At 46.1% G+C, this 25145-nt stretch overlaps 1 protein-coding gene across 1 annotated transcript in view; it reads right to left on the bottom strand.

Annotated features, from left to right (window-relative positions):
• LOC148220137 (sorting nexin-2-like) overlaps positions 1 to 25145 on the bottom strand; it is a 165761-nt gene that overhangs the window by 124392 nt on the left and 16224 nt on the right. The window lies entirely within an intron of this gene.

The following is a 25145-nucleotide window of genomic DNA, read 5'->3' as shown; positions in this document are numbered from 1 at the left end:
CACCTGCCATACTCTCCTCTTAGTTAGTCAGCAAACAAACATACAATCAGGATTAAGTCAACTCTGTTTTCATTTCAGTAGAGCTGCCATTGCCATTTAGAAACAGCTACTTTATGAATATTATAGGACTACAGCAACACTCAAATGCATAAGTTTAATTAGACCCCCACCATGTCAAATCATTCTTCTCTGGACTAAGGTGCCCTGTACACTTAAACAACCTAGCTTTAAGATAGGGAGTTCAATCTCAATCTTCATGGCCTCTTCCTTCCAAATTTGCTAGAAATTGACATGAGCAGAATTCTTTCCTAGGCACTCTATTTGATTAAAAGTAAAAACATGCTTTTTCTTCAAAGTGCCTCTTGAAGCAAGGAAGCTACCCTTTGCTACTTAACTACTTTGTTCCAAATAAACTGACCACAAAAGCAAAGCAGCACAACAGAGCTGTCAACCAAATCAATCAATATGGAGGAAGTGCATTTCTTCACCTTTTTTTCCCAGCTATAGAAGTTTTCAGTATTTTTAATCATTAAGATGAGGACTTGTCATTATTAGACTATGGATTAGGCATTAATTCTATCACGTATCTTAGGAGTTTAATTCAAGAGCACATCAATAAAGAAATTATTTATGTTTTATTGTTTTTTCTGAAAGTACAAAACAAGACTCCAATAACACACCCTGTACCACACTGTGATAATTGATTAAAGATTCGTGTTAATCACAAAAGCGTTGGGGTTTGTATAAACCAGAATACTAAGCTCTGAAGTGAAGCATGGACACTAGATAAAGGAAATTATAGAAAATCATTCTGTTTAAAATCACCTTGTTATGTTGTATTGTGTTGTATTATGTTGTATTATGTTGCATTATAATATGTTATGTTATGTTTTCCAAATAAGTTGTATCGGCTACAAGCTTGCAAAATCGGACTTCTCAAAAAGCCCTTCCTGCCTTTGTCTGATCAATACTGCCTATCCCAAAAACCAGACTCCCAGAACTTCTCTGGTGGTTATCTACAAGGACCAGATGGCTATCTGTGACTGATTATCACCCAAAGGCTTTGTGAATTTGTGTAAGGATGTTTATTCAACCACCACTGCTTATGACAACAAAAGTCCAAAAATTATTGATTACAACGAGAACCCCCAGTATAAGAAGAGGCTGCAAACCAAGGTTCGGTGGAGCGTGGAGTGGGCGGTGACCTCTCACATTCCCCAGCGCGCTACTTCCTCTTTCTATATCAAATAAAGCAATCTAAATTTTGCTGAATATCGAGACTTTTGTCTCTCATTTATAACATAGAGCAAGATGGGAACGGTGAACTAGGGGGAGAGGAAGAGGGGTGTGAGTGTGAGTGCCTGTGCCCATGCTCGCTGAAGGCTGCCAGCTCTTGGGTCCCACAGGCTCCATCGCGGGGGGGTTGCGCACTGGCATAACAATCTTTCGACCTTGCCTGGGGTGGGCTCTGTGGAAACACTGGGATGGCTGTGTACCTGCCTAAGCCTGACTAGGATCAATTTACCTGGTATGAGCAAACCTGTAGATGTAAATTCCTGCATCAGTTGGGTTACACCATTACCAGTACAGTACTGCAAGCAACTTGCCTAGCTTTTGGTTTTGTCAGGAAAATTAATCCACAAACACCAGAGGTTTATGTCCAAAAAGGAGACGGAGGAGTCCTTTTTGTTTTATTCGAATAAAGGGAGAGGCCATGGGGCATTCCCCTGGGATCTCTCGAAGTTTAGGAGGACGCAGCCTCCTTTTTATCCTATTTTCCCGGCCACATTTCCTTCTCTCGCCATTGGTTGAGGTACTTGAGAAGCATGGACTGCCCGAAACACCTAAGATTCCCCTCTAATCTATAACTCTCCCTTTTGATTTTTAATTCTAATAGAATTCATAGTTTTTTCTTTCATCTTTCAATATCCAATTTAACTTATCAGCAAACCTACAGTTTGTTTGTAAAGGCAAATATCTTTTTCCATTCATCAATCAGTGGAATCCATCCCATTGTTTCTTTTATCTCTCAGTGCTAGCCTTATCTACAAGCAGATCCACAGCTCGTTTGTAAAGACAAATCCGACATTCTTCTCAGTTTTCTTCCCCTTCCTACAAAAGGAGACAGCTGTAGGTGCACCATGTTAGGGCATCTAGATAAAGTGAGAAGCTAGATGTTTGCTGGTAGCTGGGATTTGAAATTTTTACTGTGAAAAAAATAGTTTAATAAGACTAGTAATTTTAGTCTAGATCCAACAAAGTTTTTTTTCCCCATAAAATACAAAGTCTGTGTTCCAAAATATTTGTATTTGAGGATTCTCATGTCACAAAAAATTTGAAACTGCCTGTGCCAACTGAGGAGAGAGGCTAGGATAAAGTATAGAATTATAAGGGTAATTCTTTTATTCATGTGCGTGAGGTATCCTATTCAAACTGGTGTCGTGGTTTGACACGGGCCAAATGCCAGGCACCCATGAAAGCCACTCACTCACCCTCCCCTGCCACAGCTGAGCAGAGGAGAGAAAAATTTAATGAAGGCTTCATGAGTTGAGATAAGGACAGGGGGAAAAACACTCCAAGGGCAAAACAGGCTGAACTTAGAGGTACAAAGGGAACTTATTACTAACAAAATCAGAGTAGGATAATGAAATTTAACATGAGCCCTTAAAAACACCTTTTCTTCCCCCAACGCCTCCTTCCTTCCCACCAACAGCACGGGGACAGGGTGGCGGGAGGGGTTGGTCAGTTCATCACCTGAGGTTTTCCACTTGGCTCAGGGAGAGAAGTCATTCCCCTGTTACGCCATGGGGTTCCTTCCCACGGGAGACAGCTCTCCGTGAACTTCTCCAGAGTGGCTCTAATCTCACAAGCAGCAGTCCTCCCAAAAGTGCTGCAACGTCAGTTCTTCCCACAGGCAAAGTCTTCCCCAAAACTGCTATGACGTGGGTCACTTGTCCATGGGGTGCAGTCCTCCAAGGACAGGCTGCTCCAGCCTGGAAGCAAGGGTCCCCTCTCTCCACTGGGTCTCCCACCAGATCACAGCCTCCTCCAGGCATCCACCTCCTCCAGCGTGAGCAACTCCCCCCCCCCCCAGGCTGCGAGTGGATCTCTGCATCCTCCGTGGACCCCCATGGGCTGCAGAGGGACAGCCTGCGTCACCATGGTCATCACCACGGCCTGCAGAAGAATCTCAGCTCTGGCACCTGGAGCACCTCCTCCCCCTCCTTCCTCACTGACCTTGGTGTCTCCATGTTTCTCTCACATGTTCTCACCTCCTCTTCTCTGGCTAGGAAAAAACTGAGCCCCACTGTAACGGCTTTTTCCTCGGCCTAAACAGAGTCTTCACCCTTCCTCCGGTCTAGCTCAGGTGTTAGGGTAAAATTCCCCTGGGCCCTAGCCACAGAGACGTAGTTAAGATATCAAAAGAGGCTCTTTCCCCTGATAAAGTTACAGGTTTATTTCTCGTGGGTAGTGAGTGAAAAGGGAAGGGAAAAGAGCGGGGGAAGAGAGAGAAAAGAGGGGGAAGGACAGGGTAAAAGCGTGGGGGGGGGAAGAGAACGGGGGAAGAGAAAAAGCGCAGGGGAAGAGAGTGGGGGGGAAAAAAAGAAAGAGCGGGATAAGAGAGCTTGGGGGAAAAAGAGAGAACGGGATAAGAGAGCGAGGTCAGCGGGTCCTGACCTTTTCTAGGGTCTGGAAAGGGGGGGTGGGGAGAAATTGGATCCCAGCCAGCTCTGTGTGGCCAGGAGGGGAGAGGGACCAAGATACAGGGCACAGCAGGGGTCACGGGATGTACCATTTACAATGTATCTAGGAAACGCAACATCTCCCCGTTTTTTGTTTAACAAAGTTGAAAGAAGGATATTGGAATCATTCAAATTACGATTTTGCCCACCATTTGTAGCTGGCGGGAGGGTTAGATTGTTTCAAGTCTTTCATTTCTATGTGATTGACTACTGAGGTAGAGGGAATGAGACTATGAATAGCCTTGAAAACCAAGTGACGTAGGATCCCGAATGCCATTATTACAAGGAAAAGAATAACAAAAATTAACATAATTGTTTTGACTATAGATGTCCACCACCCTGTGAGTCCCCAGCCTTTGAACAGTCCATTGAACCAATCTTCAGATTCTTGCTTCACTTGTCCGATTAAGTTGTTCATGTTTCGGAGGGCAGCATGGATGTTAGGAGCTTTCGAGGTCAGGTCCATACAGCAAAGTCCTTCAAATTCCTGGCACTCATGTCCATGTAGTAGCAAGAGAAAATCTATTTTCTTGTTGGAGCGTCTGTGCCAGGGTCACCCAGGTGTTCTGACGTGGCTGAGGGACAATCCATGCAGCTGCTAGACTGTTCAGTGTTAGCAGGAAGACAGCTTGGATGGGGTTCACTACGGGACTGAGAGAAGAGAAGCTTTTCTCTAGAAGGAAAAACAAACATTATAAAACCTATTAAAAGTCTCTATTTGCCGGAATGCCACCTTCTATGAGGATTTCTTTTCCTTTTTTTCTGCGGCGTCTTCTTTTTGAAGCCACTGCTACCTGCTCCTCGTTCTCCTCAGTTGGAGCAGGATGTTTGGGAACAAACAGTTTCACCCACTTTTGGGGAATCCACCGAGGGCCTGAGGGAGTGGATACACATGCATAGCCACGCCCCCAGGTAACAAGCTCATAGGGACCTTTGATTTCCCAGGTTTCTGGGTCCCTAATCAAAACTGGAGGATGTTGGGATAACTTGAATTGTTTGCTACTGTTAAAGTGACGTACCACAGGTGGACTCATGTTTTCAAATGAACAATTTAGGAAATTGATAGTAAACATGGCTTTGCAGAGCTTCTGCTGTGGAGACATCCAGGCAGTCGAACTGCTCTGTTTAGCCAAAACCTGCTTGAGCGTCTGATTGGCTCGCTCCACTATACCTTGGCCTGTGGGGGAGTGGGAGGTGCCAGTTTTATGTTCCACTCCCCACTGCTGGACGAATTCCAGGAACTCCTTGGACTTATACGCTGCGCCCTTATCAGTTTTGATTTCCTTAGGGATCCCCAACACTGAAAAGGCTTGCACTAGGTGTTGTTTAGCATGCATAGCCCTTTCTCCTGCATGGGCAGAGGCATAGACTGCACCTGAATATGTGTCAGTGCTTACATGAACATATTTGAGGCGACCAAAACTAGGAATGTGTGTGATGTCTGTTTGCCATACCTCACAACTGCCAAGACCTCGGGGGTTTACCCCCATGCCTATTGAGGGCATGGTGTGCAGCTGACAGTTGGGACAGGTGGCCACAATGGCTCGAGCCTGACTCCGTGTTAGCTGGAACTGACGCATTAGACCTGGTGTATTCTGGTGATACTGCTGGTGGCTCAGCTTTGCCTGTTGGAAGATGTCAGGAAGGCGTGCTTGTTCTCCTGGGGTTGCTTGTTCTGCTGGGGTTGCAAGGGAGTCTGCCTGACGGTTCCCTTCTGCAATTTCGCCTGGCAAATCTGTGTGTGATCTCACATGCATCACATAGAACGGATGTTCTCTATGAGAAATCAAATAAATTAGTTTGGAAAGCAACCTGAATAGCTGCTCATTTTCGATGTTTCTGAGCACTGCCTGCTCTGCCCTGGACACTATCCCCGCTACATAGGCTGTGTCTGTCACCAAGTTTATTGGCTCTGAGAACTTTTCAAAGGCTCTCACGACTGCTGCCAGTTCAGCTACCTGGGGTGACCCTTCCACAAACTCAACATCAGCTTCCCAATGCTGAGTCTGAGGATCTCTCCAAGTCATCACCGACTTGTGGGATGCCCCAGATGCATCCGTGAACACTGTGAGAGCTTTGAGTGGTCTCCGACTCCTCTTCTCACGAGGAATGAGGTGGAATTCCTCATTAAACAGCTTGTGAGACGGGGCATGGACTGATATTTGTCCTCTGTAGCTGTCCAGGGCTAATTGGACACTGGCATTGCTCTGGAGCAAATGCTCAAACATCTCTTTAGTCAATTTGTCAGGAGAGTTCTTTCCCTCCTCAGACAGTTTAACAGGGAGGTGAATACATGTGAAGTCACAGCCAGCTAGTTCATACAGTCTGATCCTTGCCTTCCGAATCAGTTGTGCTATTAACTCTTGTGGCTCAGTGATAGTTTTGGATCTCTGGTGGGAGAGGAAGACCCACTCTATGATTAAGAGTGACTCTCTCTGCTCCTTGATCCATTGGAATATTAACCCGTGTAAGTGTGGCAGTTTTCCTAGGATAATGAATTTGAAGGGCAGCTCAGGCTGGTAACGGTGAGCTTGCCTCTCTCCTAAGGTCTTTTGTACCTTTTCGATTGCAGTCTTTGCCTCTGGGGTCAGTTTTCTCGGAGAAAGCAGCTCTCTCTCCCCCTTCAATAAATTGAAGAGAGGTTCTAGGTCCTCATTAGTGAGGCCCAGCCAGGGCCTAACCCAATTCAATGACCCACACAGGGAATGGAGATCTGCTAAGGTTTTTGGATTACAATTAATTTCCAATTTCTGCGGAACAATGGTCCGTGCAGTGATTTCCAGGCCCAGGTACTTCCAAGGTGGAATCCTTTGGACTTTGTCCTCCTGCAATTCAAATCCAGCAGAGGTTAAAACTTTAACCACTAGGTCAAGTGTGTCCTGGAGTAGAGAGTTATCGGGTGCACACACTAGCACATCATCCATGTAATGAAGGATGATGGCCTCCCCTCTCTGGGCACGCACCTGGGACAGCAATGAGGCTACATGCCACTGGCAGATGGAGGGACTACATTTCATTCCCTGGGGCAGAACTCTCCAGTGGTAGCGCTTCCTTGGGGCCTCTCGATTGATGGTAGGAACCGAGAAGGCGAACCGTGGGGCATCCTCTGGGTGTAGGGGGATATGAAAGAAACAATCCTTGATGTCTAGAACAGCCAATTGCCAATCTCTGGGAAGCATTGTTGGAGAAGGCACTCCAGATTGGAGAGACCCCATGTCTTCAATTACTTTGTTTATTTCCCGGAGGTCGTGGAGCAGCCTCCACTTGTCTTTCCCTGGTTTCTTTACCACAAAAATCGGGAAATTCCATGCACTTGTGGTCTCTTCTATGTGGCCTTTAGCCAATTGTTCCTCCACAAGCTCCTCAAGCGCCCTGAGCTTCTCCTTACTCATCGGCCACTGTGCTACCCACTTTGGGGTATCATCTAGCCATTTCAACTTTTGGGTAGGGCGCCCCACAGTGGCCGCTTCTAAAAATCCCGAGGAGTTTTAGGGATAATTAATTTTACCCCCCACTGTGACATGGTGTCTCTCCCCCATAGAGGGCATTTATAATCTGTAACAAATGGACGGATGCTAGCCAATTTTCCATCTGGCCCCTCAATTTGTACGATGCTTTTTGATATTTTTGCCAATTTGACTCCTCCTACACCCTGGATTCTGCCTGCCACAGGCTGAAGTTCCCAATGTGACGGCCACATCCTTTCGGGTATGATAGTCACATCAGCACCCGTGTCCAATACCCCCTCCACATGGAGGTGATCTGATCCACGGGTTAGGTTACACGCCAGAGAGGGCTTGTCCTCACCCACCACTTCTGCCCAGTAGACTTCAGGTGATTTTCCATCTACTGGGACCTCCTGTGGAACAGGAATGGCCTGGGCAAGGATTTGTCCCTCAGCCAGGTAATATGGTGGTAGAGGACATCGTGCCAAGAGAATGAGGCCAGTTATGCTTCCCTTGATGGTCATGGGAACCACCTCAATCTCTAGGGGTGTGTGTGCTGTGTCACCGACAACAAAGTACTCACTGTCCAGTTTCATGTGGTTTAACGTCACGTCCTGTGTACTGTTAGATAAGTCCACTGTTATGACTGTCCAATCAGGTGACCTGAAATGAAAACCTCTGGTAGTCACAAGCCTAAAACGGCCTAGTGGCTTCCAAACCTTGTTAACTGAACATTTGATATTTTCATTGCCATACATCCCCACACCTTCTATCCCATCCTCCCTCTTTTTGTTTATGAAGAGAGAGTCTTTTGCGAGTGTGGAGCCCGCAGTATTTATAGCCGAGTGCGCTATGGTGTTAATGGCGGGTACGCGCTGTAAAGCTAGTTTTTTTGTTTGTTTGTTTTCTTCTGTTTCTGGTTGTGTGGACAGTCCCTGGCGAAGTGTCCTGGCTGCTTGCACTGGAAGCAGATGATGTGCTGCAGTTGCTCTGGTGACATTGGTTGCTTCTTGGCTTCTGGTGTCACAGCTGCCATGGTTCTTGGGTGTGCCAGTCCTGGATATCTTTCGTGTCCACTGAACAGTTCTGCTTTTCTGGCGCAGGCTTCAATCATCTGTGCTAAGCTAGGTGCTGGCTCCAGGGGAAGGCCAAGGATAACCCTACGGCAGGTTTCATTAGCATTCCTCTGAGCCATTTCTTTAATTAATTCAGCTTGTAATACTGGATCAGACACTTGTCTTTCTACTTGCATACGAAGGCGGTCCACAAACTGTAAGAAACTCTCAGAAGTAAACTGTTTAATGTTAATATAACTGCCTTTAGTATCTACTGTTGGTAATTGATTAAAGGCTTTTTCTGCAGCATTGCATATTTTATCTAAGACAGACTTAGTACTCTAGTTTGGCTTTCAGGGCAATGCCAATTTTTTTCCCCACATAGCTGCTCATATGTCATATCATTATTATCAGCATCTTTTGCATTATCTGAGCTTTTTAAAAGCTCTTGTAAAAGCACTTTTAAAGATCTTTTCCATAGGCTTTCCCATAGATCATATTCGGAAGGAGTTAACAGGCACCAGAAAAGCTCTTTGATATCATATGGAACCAGTTCGTTTGAATTAAAAGTGGCTCTCATCATGCTTTTAAAGATTTCACTATTCCTACCAAATTCTCTTTGTACTTTACAAATTTCTTTTTTATCTTGGTAGGACAAAGGCTGATAACTTCTTTTTCCGTTTCTCTTACCAAGATAATCTACAGGAGCAACTGATGGTACATACTCTTTCTCCTGGTGCTGACTTTCAGGGTTAGGCATCCCCCCCCACCGGGCCCGGGAGGCTCCCCACCCCCCCCCACCACGGGAGCCCCATCCATCCCCCAGGGGCTGTGAGCTGATCCCTCCCCACCCCCACCCCCACCGGCACTGAACCCAGCAGGGGCTACATTGCCCTCCCCCACCCCGCAGCAGCTTGGAGGGAAGGAATGTGAAACCGGAGAGGGGGAGGGGTGGTGGAATCCAGGGTTGCAACACCTGTGGGCGGGGGCGCCAGGTACAGTGCAGGACAGGGTCTTGGAGGGGGGAGGGGGCGGTGGAGCCGAGGGCAGGGAGGAGTTATGGGAGGGGACAGGATTAGGGGCTGGGACCAGAGGGTAAAGGGGGTTGCGGGATGAAGGAGGAGACACGTGGCTGTCACCATATCGGGCCCCCCCCACCCCCTTTACCGCATGACCAATGCTATCTGGGACCCCAACCTGTCCAGATACGGCCACGTGTTCGTGGCCCACGGGGGAAGGGAACAAGGAAGGAGAGCTGATAATTTTAGAAAAATTGTCAGAACCGGGATACTGGGGAGGATTTGGGGTTTCAGCACAGTTACAGCCGTGCTGAGCATGCTGCATTTCCAAGGGAGACCCTGGGGTGCTTTCCAGGTTATGGTTATAGGGATTTTTGGAAAGGGAAGGTGAGCTTGAATCATTTTGCTGCTGCTGTCTGTTGTTTTCTGTCTGAATTAAAACTTTCCGAATTTGTAAGAATATCGGAAGGAATACAGAGGCAGTTTTATCTCCATTTTCTACTTTTAAAGTTAATAAATTCCCTATTTCATCCCAAAATGAAATCGAATTGATATTTTGCAATTCAAGGTCAGATATTTCAACAGACAGCCAGCTGGCAAAACGGGCTAGTTTTTTATTAGATATTAAAACATTTCCTGAACTTAGTATTACTTTGAGTTGTTTTGTTATACTCTTTTGTAAGGCAGATTGCTGTATCCCCATAGTGTTAGCAATTTGCACTGTATCTACCCCACTACAGTTAAAACACAGGAAAGGAGTTAGTTGTTAAGACGTACACCACGGTTTTCAGGCTTTACTAGATGCGGAACCGATGTTAATTTCGCCGTTTTTTTGTCAGCAAACCCTATGTGTGGCGCCTGCGCCGCTGTAGGGACCGCCCCCGCACGGCAACAACCCGTAAAAACCGCTAAAACTGAAAAAAAACTCCCTGTGCCGCAGCTTTGAAACCGATCAAAGCTGCCTGCCTGCCGCGCCGCGCCTGGGGTGGCCGCGTCCAGCCCCCCCCAGCCCCCGCGCCGCACCACGTGGCCGAGGGCTTCCGAACCGCGCACACGCTGCAAACACGCCCGCACCGCCTGTCCTCCAGAGAACAGCGCCGGGCCGGCAAAATGCCGCCGGTGAGACCCCCCCGCGGAGCTCTGGGAACCACCCGCCAGAAAGGGACGCTTAACTCACCTTTTCTCTTGCAGGCAGAGACGTCTGTGTACACGGTAGTGGATCCATGTCCCGAACCGACCTGTCTGGGACTGACAGGCTGCCGGTTCGTGCTGAAAAGTCTTTGAACTGCACAAAATGCAGCTTAAAGAAATTTGAGCTAGTTGATCAGCTCCTATGCTGGTCGAATCCCGAAAATAGGAATCACAGTGAAACGTGGGTGCTTTATAGAAACCACGCACGTGGAGCGCCAACTGTAACGGCTTTTTCCTCGGCCTAAACAGAGTCTTCACCCTTCCTCCGGTCTAGCTCAGGTGTTAGGGTAAAATTCCCCTGGGCCCTAGCCACAGAGACGTAGTTAAGATATCAAAAGAGGCTCTTTCCCCTGATAAAGTTACAGGTTTATTTCTCGTGGGTAGTGAGTGAAAAGGGAAGGGAAAAGAGCGGGGGAAGAGAGAGAAAAGAGGGGGAAGGACAGGGTAAAAGCGTGGGGGGGGGAAAGAGAACGGGGGAAGAGAAAAAGCGCAGGGGAAGAGAGTGGGGGGGAAAAAAAGAAAGAGCGGGATAAGAGAGCTTGGGGGAAAAAGAGAGAACGGGATAAGAGAGCGAGGTCAGCGGGTCCTGACCTTTTCTAGGGTCTGGAAAGGGGGGGGCGGGGAGAAATTGGATCCCAGCCAGCTCTGTGTGGCCAGGAGGGGAGAGGGACCAAGATACAGGGCACAGCAGGGGTCACGGGATGTACCATTTACAATGTATCTAGGAAACGCAACACCCCACTTTGTTTTGATTTTCTTCTTAAATATGTTATCACAGAGGCATTATCACCATTTCTAATTGGTCAAGACTTGGCCAGTGGCATGTCCATCTTCAGAGCCATCAGGGATTGGCTCTGCTGCACATGGAAGTTTCTAGCAACTTCTTAGAGAAGCCACCTCTGTGCCCCCTCCCCCACTACCAAAACCTAGGTCGTGCAAAAGCAACACAACTTGGCAGCCCAAATATGTTTTACACAAGGCTCTTATATGTTTCAATCATCAAGGTACAATATGATTTGACCAATTACTACTTAACTCACACTGCTGTTTTGCAAAGCAAATATAATTCTATAGCATTTGCTGGTTTTGGCTGGGGTAGAGTTAATTTTCTTCACAGTGGCTGGTATTGGGCTGTGTTTTGGATTTGTGCTGAAACAATGTTGATAGTACAGGGATGTTTTTAATTATTGCTGAGCAGGGCTTACACAGAGCAAAGGACTTTTCTGCTCCTTGCACTGCCCTGTCAGCGACACAGCCAGGACAGTTAATCCTGACTGACCAAAAAGATATTCCATATCAAACAATGTCATGCCCAGCATATAAAGCTGGGGGAAGAAGAAGGAGGCAGGGGGACATTCGGAGATATGGCATTTTCTCTTCTCATATAACTGTTAGCTCTGCTTTCCTGGAGATGTCTGAACACCTGCCTGACAAAAGTGCCTCATAATGGCTTTGCTTGCGTATGTGGCTTTTGCTTTACCTATTCTACTGTCTTTATCTCAACCCACAAATTTTCTCTTTTACTCTTTTGATTCTCTCCCCCATCCCACCACAGGGGAGTGAACATGTGACTGCATGGTGCTTACTTACCAGCTCGTGTTAAACCACAATAGGCATCATCATCCATCTTCTTCTTTCTTGATCTAAACATCCCTGGAGTCAATCTTGCTACAGTTAGTTACCTATGATGCCAGAAAATGGGAGTGTTTCACAGAGGTGTTAGAGTAGCTAGGATGCTGGTGTTAACTCTCAGTAGTCATGGGGTATTCTTTATGCTTCAGGGTGGGGACTGTCCTCTTTGCAATGAGATGGCGTCCTTTAGTCATGCTTACTTAACAATGACTGTGCAGTACGCAATGTAAATATATATATATCTTAAAGTTCATACAATTACATGCTATAAAGACTAATTGGTACAATAGTTAGGGAATGAGATTGTATTAATATTATTCTGAGTAATGTTGTTTCTTTCAACAGTACTCAAATGGATAAAGAGCAGCTGCTTATATGGTTTGATAAAAACTTTTGCAGGGAATGAGGATTAGAAGTATTATGTCCTATTCTTGCAGACATGTCACTTAACCAAGTATAGTAGTATTCACAATCACTAAAGAAGTATTTCTCATGTAAATAAAGTATTTGCAGGCCATCTCCATATATTACTATTTCTAAATTGCTTTTCTTTTTCTCCTTGTGACTTAGCTCACAAATTTTTTAATTCTTCAAAAACTAAGATGTCAATAGTGTCTAGATATAAGAATTAGCTAAAATACCAGTACTTAATTTGAATTATTATTTCTGTTATATTGAAGACAAGTTTTTAAAAGTAAATTTTGACTTTCAGTTTGGTCAGAGTACAGTATTCATCCCCTCAGATCTTTGTGAGGACTGGGTTAATATTTGCTGTGTTAATCTTTAAACTTTGTCCACTGGTCAGTGTGGAGGCCGATGGGCCTGCCCGCAACCCTGCTCTGGAGAGATGTCCCTTGAATGGGCTGTGATTAGTTTATCTCAACCCTCCTGGAGAGATGCCCCTTTGCTGGGCACATCCTCCCTATCATGGTGAGCTATCCCCAAAGACTTCAGTGATCCCACCATGCTTTAGCACTCATGTTAATCCTTTGTAACCCATTGGTCTTTCCCCCTTGGTACCACCCTTGCTTTCCCCCATAAAAACCCCAGCTTTTCCCCCAGTTCTCCAGGGAGCTGTCATCCCTGGCCCCCTTCACAGAGCTGATGGATAATAAAGGAATCTCTGTGGAATTGCCATACAAGGCCTGGGATAGCCTCACAAGCAGAGCCTCATGTCTTCTCCATGCTCCTGAAGGAAAAACCAGAGGTTACCTCGTGGAGTGTGTCCTCTCTCCCTGCCTGAGGAACGCTGGCTCCTAATGGCAGAAACTCTTGTTGGTTCAGGAGAGATCTGGTAGTTGTTTTCCTTAAGTTCTTTTTTTAGTTTCTGATGGCCCTCTTCAATCAGGCTCCGGACTTGCTCCACCAGCCTTGTTTCCACGGATGAGACATGGGTACGAAATGGGGCTGTGACAGTGTCCTCATAAATTCTTAGTTTATTGGCCAAGACGCCTACCATGTCCTCACCTTCCCTCCACTGCAGCTTTGCCAGGTAACGGGAATACATCTCTGATCCAAGCTGTGCGAATCTCAACCACATTTGTGAAGTGCACCGGACATAGTCTGGGCTCTTATGAAATCTCTCATCTTCTGAGAAAGTGATCTCCAGCACGGCCAACTCCCTCAGGCATCGGATACCTTGTTCCATTGTGCTCCATTTTCCTTGGTGCACCTGGAGATCTTCTTTACAAAGGTATCTGTCCTTCACACTTGTCAGCAGTCGCCGCCAGAGGCTGAGAGTTTCTTGGGTTCTCCCAATCCCCTGGTCAATGACCACATCCCGGGACAGAGATCCCAGTTGCCTGGCCTCACTTCCATCCAGAATGGTGTCATTGGCTGCAGCGTCCCAGATGCGGAGCAGCCAGGTCAGGATGGACTCATTCGTCTGGCGGGTGAATTCCCTCCACAGGTCACGCAGCTCACCCAGGGATAGAGAGCGAGTGATGATTTCTTGCTCTGTCTCTTCCGCTGGGTGCGAAGGTCCTGCCACGTCCTCGTCAGTCACTATGCGAACTGATTTTCTCTTTGATTTCTTCTTCTGAACGGGGGCAACTGCTACTGGCCTAAGCTGTTCTGGTTCAGTGATGGTTAGTGTGGAGATGCTGATGGCGCTTCTGGTTTTTTTCTCCTCTGTGGCAGTCTGCATAGACACAGACACTGTTGCTTTGTGTTTGGTTCTTCTCCTCTTTGTGACATTCTGTGCAGACATAGACGAAGTTGATTTGTTTCTTTTTTCCTCTTCCTCAAGAATACGCTGCAATACACCATGTAGTTTTTTGTTTCTAAGCATATTGTAGGCTGTGCAGAGGAGACAAAGCAGAACTAACAACAACATTATGCTGTCCTTGGCATCCAGCGGGAACTCAACATTTCCAAAAACTGCTGTGTCAGGCCGGAAAGACTGGAAAAAATCATCCTTTACCCCTCCCCCCAGGGGCTGGGTGTGATTGTTAAAACCCCGGATGTAGGAACCTAGACGAGGACAAGCAAACAAAGTTGAGTATATATTCCGAATTATGTTCATTGCCTCAGATGTTATCATGCAGTAGACATAATAGGCCAATAGAGCAATTTTTATATCATACCCTGGTCTACACAGGAGCATTACAGCCGGCAGATAGTTCCCCATGTGCGGAAAAATATAGAGAGCAAGATATAAAACCCATGTAAGCATGTTGAGAATCATGGTGAATACAAAATTGTAATACTGACTTTTCTCAGTACCCTTCGTGCCCCACGTTGAGCGCCAATAAATGTGTTGGTTTGAAAGCAAAACCAGTGCGAGACTCCAAGTCAGTAATACAATTTAATAGGAAAAAAAGAGAAAAAAATAAAATCCATGCAATAATACACAAGAAAAACCACCGACAGAGTCAGAATACAACCTGATACCCTGTCAGTCAGGGTGTTGGTAGCAGTCTGTATACATGGTGGCTGCAGTCCTCCTGGATGACAGAGGCGGTTCAGTTGAAGCAGTGCTCCTGTAGAAGGGTGCGGTTTTTCTCCGAAGGTCCAGCGATGATGTGGAAAAGGTCCAACTTCCCTCTGGGATCCAGTGGAAAGGACTGCCTTCGTGTCCCAAACCCCAGGTTTTATCTAGGTAGGAAAGGCTTGGCTCCTGCCCCTGGCTGGAGCATCTCCCAATGGGATGATGTAATCTTATCAGTCACGCAATAGGACTTAATGGCCCATTAACAGAATATATCTTCTGCAGGAAGGATGGGTTGTGAAAAGATAACCATGATCATTCCCCTGATTTTATCAGATGGCACATCAGCAGAGGATATCTCCCACAGAGATAAGGATCACCACCCCTCCCACATTTCAACAGATGGTGATAGAATACACATTTTTGCATTGTACCCCAGGACAGTTAGTAATGAGAGGGGAGATGTGAGGAAATAGCAAAGCCTGGCACTGCAGAAAATTACTGGGAAGCTTGGAAGAACTTAGATAACACACTATCTGAGAACAGGAAAGGCGTCCTGTTTCTTTGAAAGCCTGCAAACCTTGAAAAAAATAGCAAACTGTCAGGCTGACAGATTTATTACAGGCCTGTCACTGGGTTGTGTGCGAAGGACTGAACAAAGATTCTCACACTGAGTGTATGAGTACTGTCTTAACTCTGCAATAAACCGATTCATTTTGCTCTCAGCTTGTGAGTCTTGCATTCGTGCACCACAGGATAGCTTGGACAAGTCCTGCCTTTGACCCAGATTTCTGGCAGTAGCTCTGAGGCGGCCTGCCCCGCAGATTCCTCTCACTCTCAAGTTCTTAATAATGGCCAATTAGGTCTATTATAAGAGGAATTATTTAATGAATAGACACAAAAGTAGCAGACATAAGACTTTAAAGAGACTACTTACTACACAGGATAAAATAAAAAGAACTGCTAGTAGATAAAAATATAGTACATGATAAAGGTACCTATATTACAGCTAGCGAAGAAATAGTATAGATTAGAATTCAATGTAACTTGCCACCGAACTGATGATGGAGTACACATAGAATTTTCACTCAATTCCCAAGAAAGTATCCACAGAATTTGCATACAAATTCCGGGGAAATGTCCTACACCTTCCCAGGGTGTGTGTAGGAGGCTTCTGCCTCTGTGAAAGTGTGTGTAGCTTTTATAGCTTGTAGTGTCTGTCAGTCAAGAATTCCAGCTTCTCTCTCCTCATCTTGTTTTCAAACCCAGTTGTTTGTTGGGAATTCTACCCCTGGCACCAGAGGTGAGGGGGACAATATCCGGAGCTATCACACCAGCTGATGGACAGAGTTGATAAGCTCTTTTGTGGTAGGAGGGATATCCTGCCACGATAAGTACATAGGCCAGAAAAGAAAGGGCAAGGAGAGTGTACACCACTACCACCACTCCCAATAAACAAGAAAGGAGAACTGGTATTAACAGATATGGAGAAGGCTGAGGTCCTCAATGACTTCTTCGCCTCAGTCTTCACTGGCAGTCAGGCTTCTCACATCTTTCACATCCCTGAACCTCTAGGTGATGGCTGGGGGAGCAAAATCTCTCACACAGTAAGCAAAGAGTATGTGAGACCACTTGATGAAACTGAATAGCAACAAGTCTATGGGACCCAATGAGATGCATCCCAGGGTCCTGAGGGAACTGGCTGATGTTGTTGCCATGCCATTCTCCATCATATTTGAAAAGTCATGGCAGTCAGGTAAAGTCCCCAGTGACTGGAAAAAGGGAAACATCACTCCTGTTGTTAAAAATGGGAGAAAGGAAGGTTTGGAGAGCTATAGAATGGTGAGCCTCACCTCTGTGTCTGGGAAGATAATGGAACAGGTCCTCCTGGAAGCAATATTAAGGAACATACAAGACAAGAAGGTGATCTGAGACAGCCAGCATGGCTTCACTAAGGGAAAATCATGCCTGACCAATCTGGTGGCCTTCTATGATGGAGTGACTACAATGGTTGACAAGGGTAGACCAACCAATGTTATCTACCTATAATTCTGTAAGGTGATTGACATGGTCCCACACAACATCCTTATTTCTAAATTGAATAGGCATGAATTTTAAGGGTGGACTATTCAGTGGATAAGGAATTGGCTGGCTGAATGTAGCCAGAGAGTTGTGGTCAATGGCTCTATATCCAGGTGGAGGCTGGTGATGAGCAGTGTTCCCTCAGGGCTCTGTCTTGGGACTGGTGCTCTTTAATATCCTTATCAATTACATAGATAGTGAGATCGAGTGCAGACTCAGCAAGTTTGCAAATGACACGAAACTGAGCAGTGCAGGTGACACAACAGAAGGACAGGGTGCCATCCAGGAGACCTGGACAAACATGAGAAGTGGGCCCACGAGGACTTCATGAAGTTAAACAAGTGCAAGTGCAAGGTGCTGCACCTGGGTTGAGGCAATCCCAGACATGAGTAGACTGGGAGATTAATTCATTGAGACCAGGCCTGTGGAGAAGGACTTGAAAGGTGGATGAAAAGCTGGGCATGGGCCAGTAGTTTGCTTGCAGCTCAGAAGACCAACTGCATCCTAGGCTGCATCAAAAGAAGCATGGCCAGCAGGTCAAGGGAGGTGATTCTCCACCTCTACTCTGCCCTCTTGAGACCCCACCTGGAGTATTGTGTCCAGGTCTGGAATCCTCAGCACTAAAAATATGTGGACCTGTTAGAGTGGGTCCAGAGGAAGGCCACAAAGATGATTGGAGGGCTGGAACACCTCTCCTATGAAGACAGGCTGAAAGATTTGGGATTGTTCACCCTGAAGAAAAGGCTCCAGGAAGACCTCATTGCAGCCTTCCAGTACTTAAGGGGGGTTTATAAAAAAGGACAGTGATTTTTTTTTTACACAGGCAGAGTGGTAGGACAAGGGGAAATGCGTTCAATAAATTCTTTACTATGAGGGTGGTGAGGCACTGGAACAGGTTGCCCAGAGAAGTTCTGGATGCCTCATTCCTGGAAGTGTTCAAGGCCAAGTTGCATAGGACCCTGAGCATCCAGATCTAGTGGGTGGCATCCCTGCCTATGGTGGAGCGGTTGGAACTAGATGATCTTTAAGGTCCCTTTCAACCCAAGCCATTTTATGATTCTATGATTATAGAATCTGTTCCAAATACATAGATATTTTTCATCCAGAAGCATACTTCTCTGGCCTCTATGTTTTTTGTGAATGGCACTATCATTATATCCTCACTGCCTTTCTACGTTTTTTGTAGTTATCCTGTTTTGCTATTCTGTTTCTGGAAGCTTCTCAAATAACTAGCACATACATATTTTATCTAAAAATTAAGATTCAACCACTTTGGGAATAATTGTGTACCCTTTAACATTAAACCATTAAAATATCTCATAATAATTTTATTTTCTGTGTTTGGGAAGGTCGAACAATATATACTATAATCTTTAAATTTCTATCAAGTGCATTAATTTAGTATAGTACTTGGATGTTTAATGTTTTTCCATTAGACTGACTAGTTTTTTGACTTCATCAAGATTAATACCTGTCTCTAATGTTCATATGGCTATATTAGAAATTGACAGTCTGAAATACCTTTAGGTAGTCATCTGTCACACAGAATATACTACAGAGGCACAGTAAAGTAAAAAGCTGTGAAGTGCAAGGTGCTAACTGCAATGCAACTTGCTTAGAAGGATGAACACTAAATGAGATTGTGAGCTTTTACCTCAGGGTCAATGTGACCTAAAGAGCCAGACTAAAACAGCTCTCACTGTCTGAGAACACCCCATACCAATGACAAAACAAGAAAAGATTTACCCTTCAATGAAACCAGACATATAACCAGGAAAAAAACTGCAATTGACCAGAAGCCAGGATAACCCCAACACCACCTGCATGGAACATTGGTTTAGAACAGTAAAGATGAAGACACCACTGACCATACATCCACATCACTTGCATGGGATATGTACATACAGATTACATGAGCAATAGTAACTGATTAGCCCACCCTTTGAGTCATTTGATTTGTCTATGCAACTGTATTGTAACATATAAAAACCCTGCTTTCCTTTTTATTGGGGTCCTCCATGCATTAACCTTGAGAGGCTTCCCTACTCAAGGGGTGTCCACTGCTGCACAGCCAGCTGCTATGGAGGGAGAGCTCAATGGAGCCTAATGGTTGCAGATATTTATAGTGTAAAGTGATTGGCTCATAGTCAGGTTTTCTGCTGTGTTCAGGCAGTTTCTGCCACTTATCAGCCCAGTCTCCAGCCAAGCTTTTTTTGTGGTTTTGGTGCTGGGTTCCCACTGATAGCCTTGCACAATAGGATTAACTTTGGTTAGACCTATTCATTGAGCATCTGCCTCATCCAAAGTTTAATTACTTCAAACAGGACAAGTGACTCCATTACCCTATGCTGGTCACAGCTGGTTCTATCACTAAAATACTGAAAACGGTTGAATAAGACTCCTTAACACCAATTTAGTGTTGAAGAGAGCATCATTTATTCAGGTTCCTGGAGTGGCATGGGGGATAATTCCTCATAACATGCCCCCTGATTTCTACAAGAGTGTTGCTAATATAGAGTCACTACATGCATATTATAATTTGCCCATTACCATAAAACCCATGTTCCCCATGTTCCAAATCTCAGTCCTTGTTTTGCCTGTAGCTGCATTCCTGAGCCTGATGTCTCCTCTTTGTCTCCCAACGTACTTGTTTGGATATAAGTTTCTGCATGCCTTGTTTTTCTGCTAAAGGTTCACAGACACAGTGTCTTCTCTGCTAAAAGTACACACTCACAGTAGAAATTGAATTAAAATTGTTGGCGTCAGTTCCAATCAGCTTAACAATGGACCCACCACAGGCAAAAGCTGACCCAGAAAAGTTAGTGGTGCCTCTGCGAAAACACATTTTAAAAAAGCAATAAATATCATGGGAAAAAAGAAACAAGGCCAGAGCAATTGGGGAAACTCCATGCTGGAGGAGGTACGTTGTCTGGGTTTGAAAGACAGGTATTTTCTAAGGAAAGGCGAGAACCCCTTTCCTGAGATGCAGAGTGCAACCCCCACCCTTTTAATTATTTTAGTTTCAAATCAGAGGCTGTCAGGCAGGAGATATGGGGATAGGAATAACAGTTCTTTACTGATATCTAACAAGGCAAAATAGCAGTAGCAACAACATCTATAAAAATTGACAACAAAACAGAACAGTATAGCTCAGTTCCAGTTCCTTTTGGCCAAGGTCCTCTTCCCTGCGCTCAGTTACCGGTGCTGTGGGCAGGGCAGGTCCCGCGCAGTCGAAGAGGGCTGGAGTGATGGCGGCAGCGGCCCAGGGGTGAGAGGGGATGGAGGAGTGACTCCCCCCTCACGGTGTCGGTCGTGGTGCTCGGCAAAGTGTCCAGAGGTAGTAGGATGAGGTGGGAGAGCAGCAGAGCGATGTCTAATGGCAGGGAACCTGGATCTCGGCGCCGGGATGGCAGGGGAGATGCTAGCTCGGAGCACAGGGCGTCCTCCCACTCCACGAGCTAAGCGAGAAACCCAGTGAGCCTGCCCCAGACCCCTCTCCCCCCTTTCCTTTTCCGGTCTCCCCCCTGCAAGAGAACATTATAGTTGCTAAGGTGTAGCCACGACTATTTAGCATAACAATGGGAGAAATTCCACAGAAAGAAAAGGGAACAATTCAACCCCCAACATATGTCCCTGAAGGGACTGCAGCCTGTGGAGGAACCCATGCCTCAGCAGAGGAAATGAGTAGAAGAACAGTAGAAGATAAGGGTAAGGAACAAGGAGTGGCAGAAAGAAGCCCCAACCTCCTGCACCATCTGTGGCCTCACTGTAAAGGGACTGAGCACCAATAATAAGGGGAGTAAAGACTATGAAGGGGGGACAAGAAGTGTCTGGCCTGATGTTGAGCCTGGGAAAGTTGGAGGGAAAGTGTTTTCTTTAAATGTTTGTCTTCTTTTTTTTCCCCAATACCCAAATCAGAAATTAATTTTAAAAAATTAAATTAAATACCTTAGGTTGAGCCTGTTTTGCCCACAATAGCCAAAAGACAGACATAGAGGAAAATCACTGCTTCAGTTTCTATTGGGCAGAGTAGAAGGGCTGATCTTCTTTCTGGCCCTGATGAATGGATTTTTGGTTTGCAGTTACAAAAATCAAGTAATGTTCAAAGGGAGAGTCTCCTCTACACATCATGCAACTGATTCTACATGGAATAAGTGGGTCTCACTGATTACAAAACAGGCTTGAGTAGGAAACCTCAACTCCAAGAATCCTGTAAGTGGTTGTGAACTGGCCAAGAAGATCAAAACTTCAGTGTCATCTGAGGAGGTGACACATGGTGAAGAGGCCCTGATGTATAATAAATTACCAGAAAATGAAAAGCAATATACCCTGTTTACAAATTAATCCTGTCATATTGTGGGAAAGCATCGGAGGAAGAAAGTTGTTGTGTGGAATTCTGCACAACAAATTACAGAAACTGTTGAAGGAAAAGGTGAACTGAACCAGTTTGCAGAAATGAAAACCATCCAGTTGGCTTTAGATATTGATGAATGAGATAAATGGCCAGTATTTTATACCAACACATGGATGGTGGCCAATGCTCTGTGGAGGTGGCTACAGCAATAGAAGTGCTGGTAGTGCAGAGGTAAACTGATCTGGGCTGTTGAATTGTGTCAAGATATTGCTGCCAAGGTAGAGAACCTGGTTGTAAAAGCATGTCACATAGATGCTCACATACCTCAGAGTTGTGCCAATGAAGAACATCAATACAATGGGCAAGTAGAATAGTGTCCTGGTTTAAAGGACAGGTGTCTGCCAAGGAAGGCGAGAACCTCCCTTTGAATGGAAAATGTTACCCCCTTCCCTCCAAATTATTATAACTTTGAAATTAAGGGGCTTTTAGGCAAACAGATGGGAAAAGGAATAACAATTTTTTAGTAGTATATATCTGTATAACAAGGCAAATAAACAACAATGATGGCAGCAACAACAAACAAAAACACAAACCAAATAACAGCCTTTTCTCGGCTGTCAAGCACTTTCCCCTTTGGTGTAGTTATGGTTACAGTCGGCAGGGGCGCTGTTGGCTCCTGGCCAGGCAGGGCAGGTGCGATGACTCTCCCGCAGCTGCAGGGCGTGCAGGGCGTGAAGGGCGTGGAGAGAGACAAGCTCAGCTGTCTCTCTCCACGTGGGTAATGGCGGCTCAGCCGGCAGGAGAGAGAGAGAAGGGGCTTTCCTTTAAAAACTCACAGGGGGCAGCTGGTCTCAGTGTCACTCAGGAAGCTGAATAGACTGCAGCAGGAAACCTCAGAGCATCAGGCTGGAACAGCAGAGGCGGGCACATCTGGGGTGACAAAGTGTAGCAAATACTGCAGGGCCGTGCCAGAAGCTGCAGGATTTCCGGGTGTTGGGTTAAAGTGTAGCAAGAAGCCCTGAAGCAGTGGCAGAAAACAGCGGGGCTCGGCGGGGAAATTGCTACCCTGAATAGCTCACCAGCAATGGCTGGTGCCATGTAGAAGGCCTCAGCTAGCTCCTGGGAAAATTTTGTGTGAACACGGGTCTTCCCAGGAGCTGGCCTGGGAACCAAGGTTTTCCCAGGAACAAACAAAGGCACCTGCTACTGTTTACAAAGTGTGTATTTTGAGAACTCTATTGTTTATAATGAAAACATCCGTGCAAGAGATGCCCCATGCTCTAACCAATCAGCTGTATTCTGTCCCTGGAGTAGTGAGTAACTGTATTTAAGCAAAGTAGTGTTACAATAAACTTGTCTCCTTCCTATCCTGAAGGATGACCTTGTTGCTGCGTGTTTTATTACAGCCGTTCCAAGGGTTAATCCCTTAACATACAGCTACAGTCCCAGGGTCGGGCACACAGAGGGAGTGGCCCTGGTGGTGGACAGTGGGCTCCCAGCACAGCATGCACTGGCTCTGGGCTCCCAAGCACGCAGAGGAGCAGAAAAGCAAGCCGGCAAGCCCCAGTCACAGTGCCAAAGGAAAAGAAAAAAAAGAAACAGGCAAAACCCACAAGACAACAGTATTTCGTCAGACACACTGCGGCACAAGACAATCGTCCCACTAGAAGAAAGCAGCAGCTCCCGCCCCCAACCCTCACAGGGTCCCGTACTACCCCTCACCCATCACGATACTCTCGAAGGTGGGGGAGGGGTGTGGGGTGTGTGTGTGTTACCATTCCGGACACAAAACAACAACAAAATAGGATACGAGATAAAAACCATCCCCAAGACAAATAGGCTGGTAGAATTGAAGTAGCTCCAGTGGATCTGGAATTGGAACATAAAAGGTAAACTATTTATAGCTTGATGGGCCCATATGGTGGGTTGACCTTGGCTGGATGCGAGGTGTACACCAAAGCCACTATATAACTGAGAAAATATATAAAGGTTTGTGGGCAGGGAGAAATCACTCAACAATTACCATCACAGGCAAAACAGACTCGACTTGGGGAAATTAAATCTATTTATTTGCAGAGATTGAGAGAGACGGACCATGCTGTATGCAAGCAGAGCCAGTTTTATTACACTAATTACCAGTAGTTATAGTTCTCTAACTTTGGCACAAAATTTTCCACTCAGACCCCCTTGCCCCTGTTCCCTTAGAAACATAATTTTTTCAGTTATCAAGTCCTTATTAACATCCACTTGCACCAGAGCGGTCAGACGTGGTGTCTTCACTTCTTGTTCTTGCCTTGAGTTTATCTCTCCCACGACTTCTGCTGTACCAGGGCCAGGAGGTCTGTGGTGCTACCCAGCACAACTTCTGTACCTGTCTGATCTTCCACATTTATTGACAATCAATAATACAGTAGGATAATGAGAAATAAAAACAAATCTTAAGAATACGTTCCCCCACTCCTCCCTCCTGTGTGTTGTGGTTTGATGCTGGCCACATGCGAGGCACCAAGGAAAGTCACTCACTCACCCTCCCCTGCCACAGCTGTGCAGAGGAGAGAGAAAAAAAAGTTAACAAAGGCATCAGGAGTGGAGATAAGGACCAGGGGAAAACACTCCAAGGGCAAAACAGTCTTGGCTTAGAGGTACAAAGTGAATTTATTACTAACAAAATCAGAGGAGGATAATGAGAAATAAAATAAGCCCTTAAAAACACCTTTTCTTCCCCCAATACCTCCTTCCTTGCCACCAACAGTGCAAGGAGACAGGGTGTGGGGGTTTGGTGAGTTCATGACTTTAGATCTTCTTCCGCTGCTCAGGGAGAGGAGTCCTTCCCCTATGTGTTGGTTTTGCAAGGTCTGGTTTTTAGTAGCGAGGGGGGGGAACAGAGGTGGCTTCTGTGAGAAGCTGCTAGAAGCTTCCATGTCCGACAGAGCCAATCCCTGATGGCGTTGAAGATGGACATGTCCCTGGACAAGGCTGGGTCAATTACAGAGGTTGGTAACACCACTGTGATGACATATTTAAGAAGGAAATCAAAACAAAGTACACATTATTTTTCTTCTAGTCAGAGAAGAGGAGGAGGTGAGAACATGTGAGAAAAACAATATGGAGACACCAAGGTCAGTGAAGAAGGAGGGGGAGGAGGTACTCCAGGTGCCAGAGCTGAGATTCCTCTGCAGGCCATGGTGATGACCATGGTGAAGCAGGCTGTCCCACTGCAGCCCATGGAGGTCCACTGGCAATGCAGAGATCCACCTGCAGCCTGTGGACGGGGTGCCCATGCCAGAGGGGGTGGGTGCCTGGAGGAGGCTGTGATCTGGTGGGAGAACCAGTGGAGAGAGGGGACCCCTGCTTCCAGGCTGGAGCAGCCTGCCCTTGGAGGACTGCACTCTGTGGAAGAGAGACCCACATCGCAGCAGTTTGAGAACTGTTTGCCCGTGGGGGGAGTTCATGTTGCAGCAGGTGTGGTATGACTGCTGCTTGTGAGAGTGGACTCATGCTGGAGAAGTTCACAGAAAACTGTCTCTTGTGGGAGGGACCCCATGGTCTCACAGGGGAAGGACTCCTCTCCCGTGGCAGTGGAAAAAGATCTCAGGTGATAAACTGACCAAAACCCCCATGCCCTTTCTCCCTGTGCTGTTGGTGGGAAGGAGGGAGTGGCTGGAGGAAGAAAGAATGTTTTAAGGGCTTATTT

This window comes from Sturnus vulgaris, chromosome W (genome assembly GCF_052056855.1).
Source record: "Sturnus vulgaris isolate bStuVul1 chromosome W, bStuVul1.hap1, whole genome shotgun sequence".
NCBI classification, from domain to species: domain Eukaryota; kingdom Metazoa; phylum Chordata; class Aves; order Passeriformes; family Sturnidae; genus Sturnus; species Sturnus vulgaris.
Note: the sequence above shows the minus strand (reverse complement) of the source record. Positions and strands in the feature narration are given on the sequence as shown.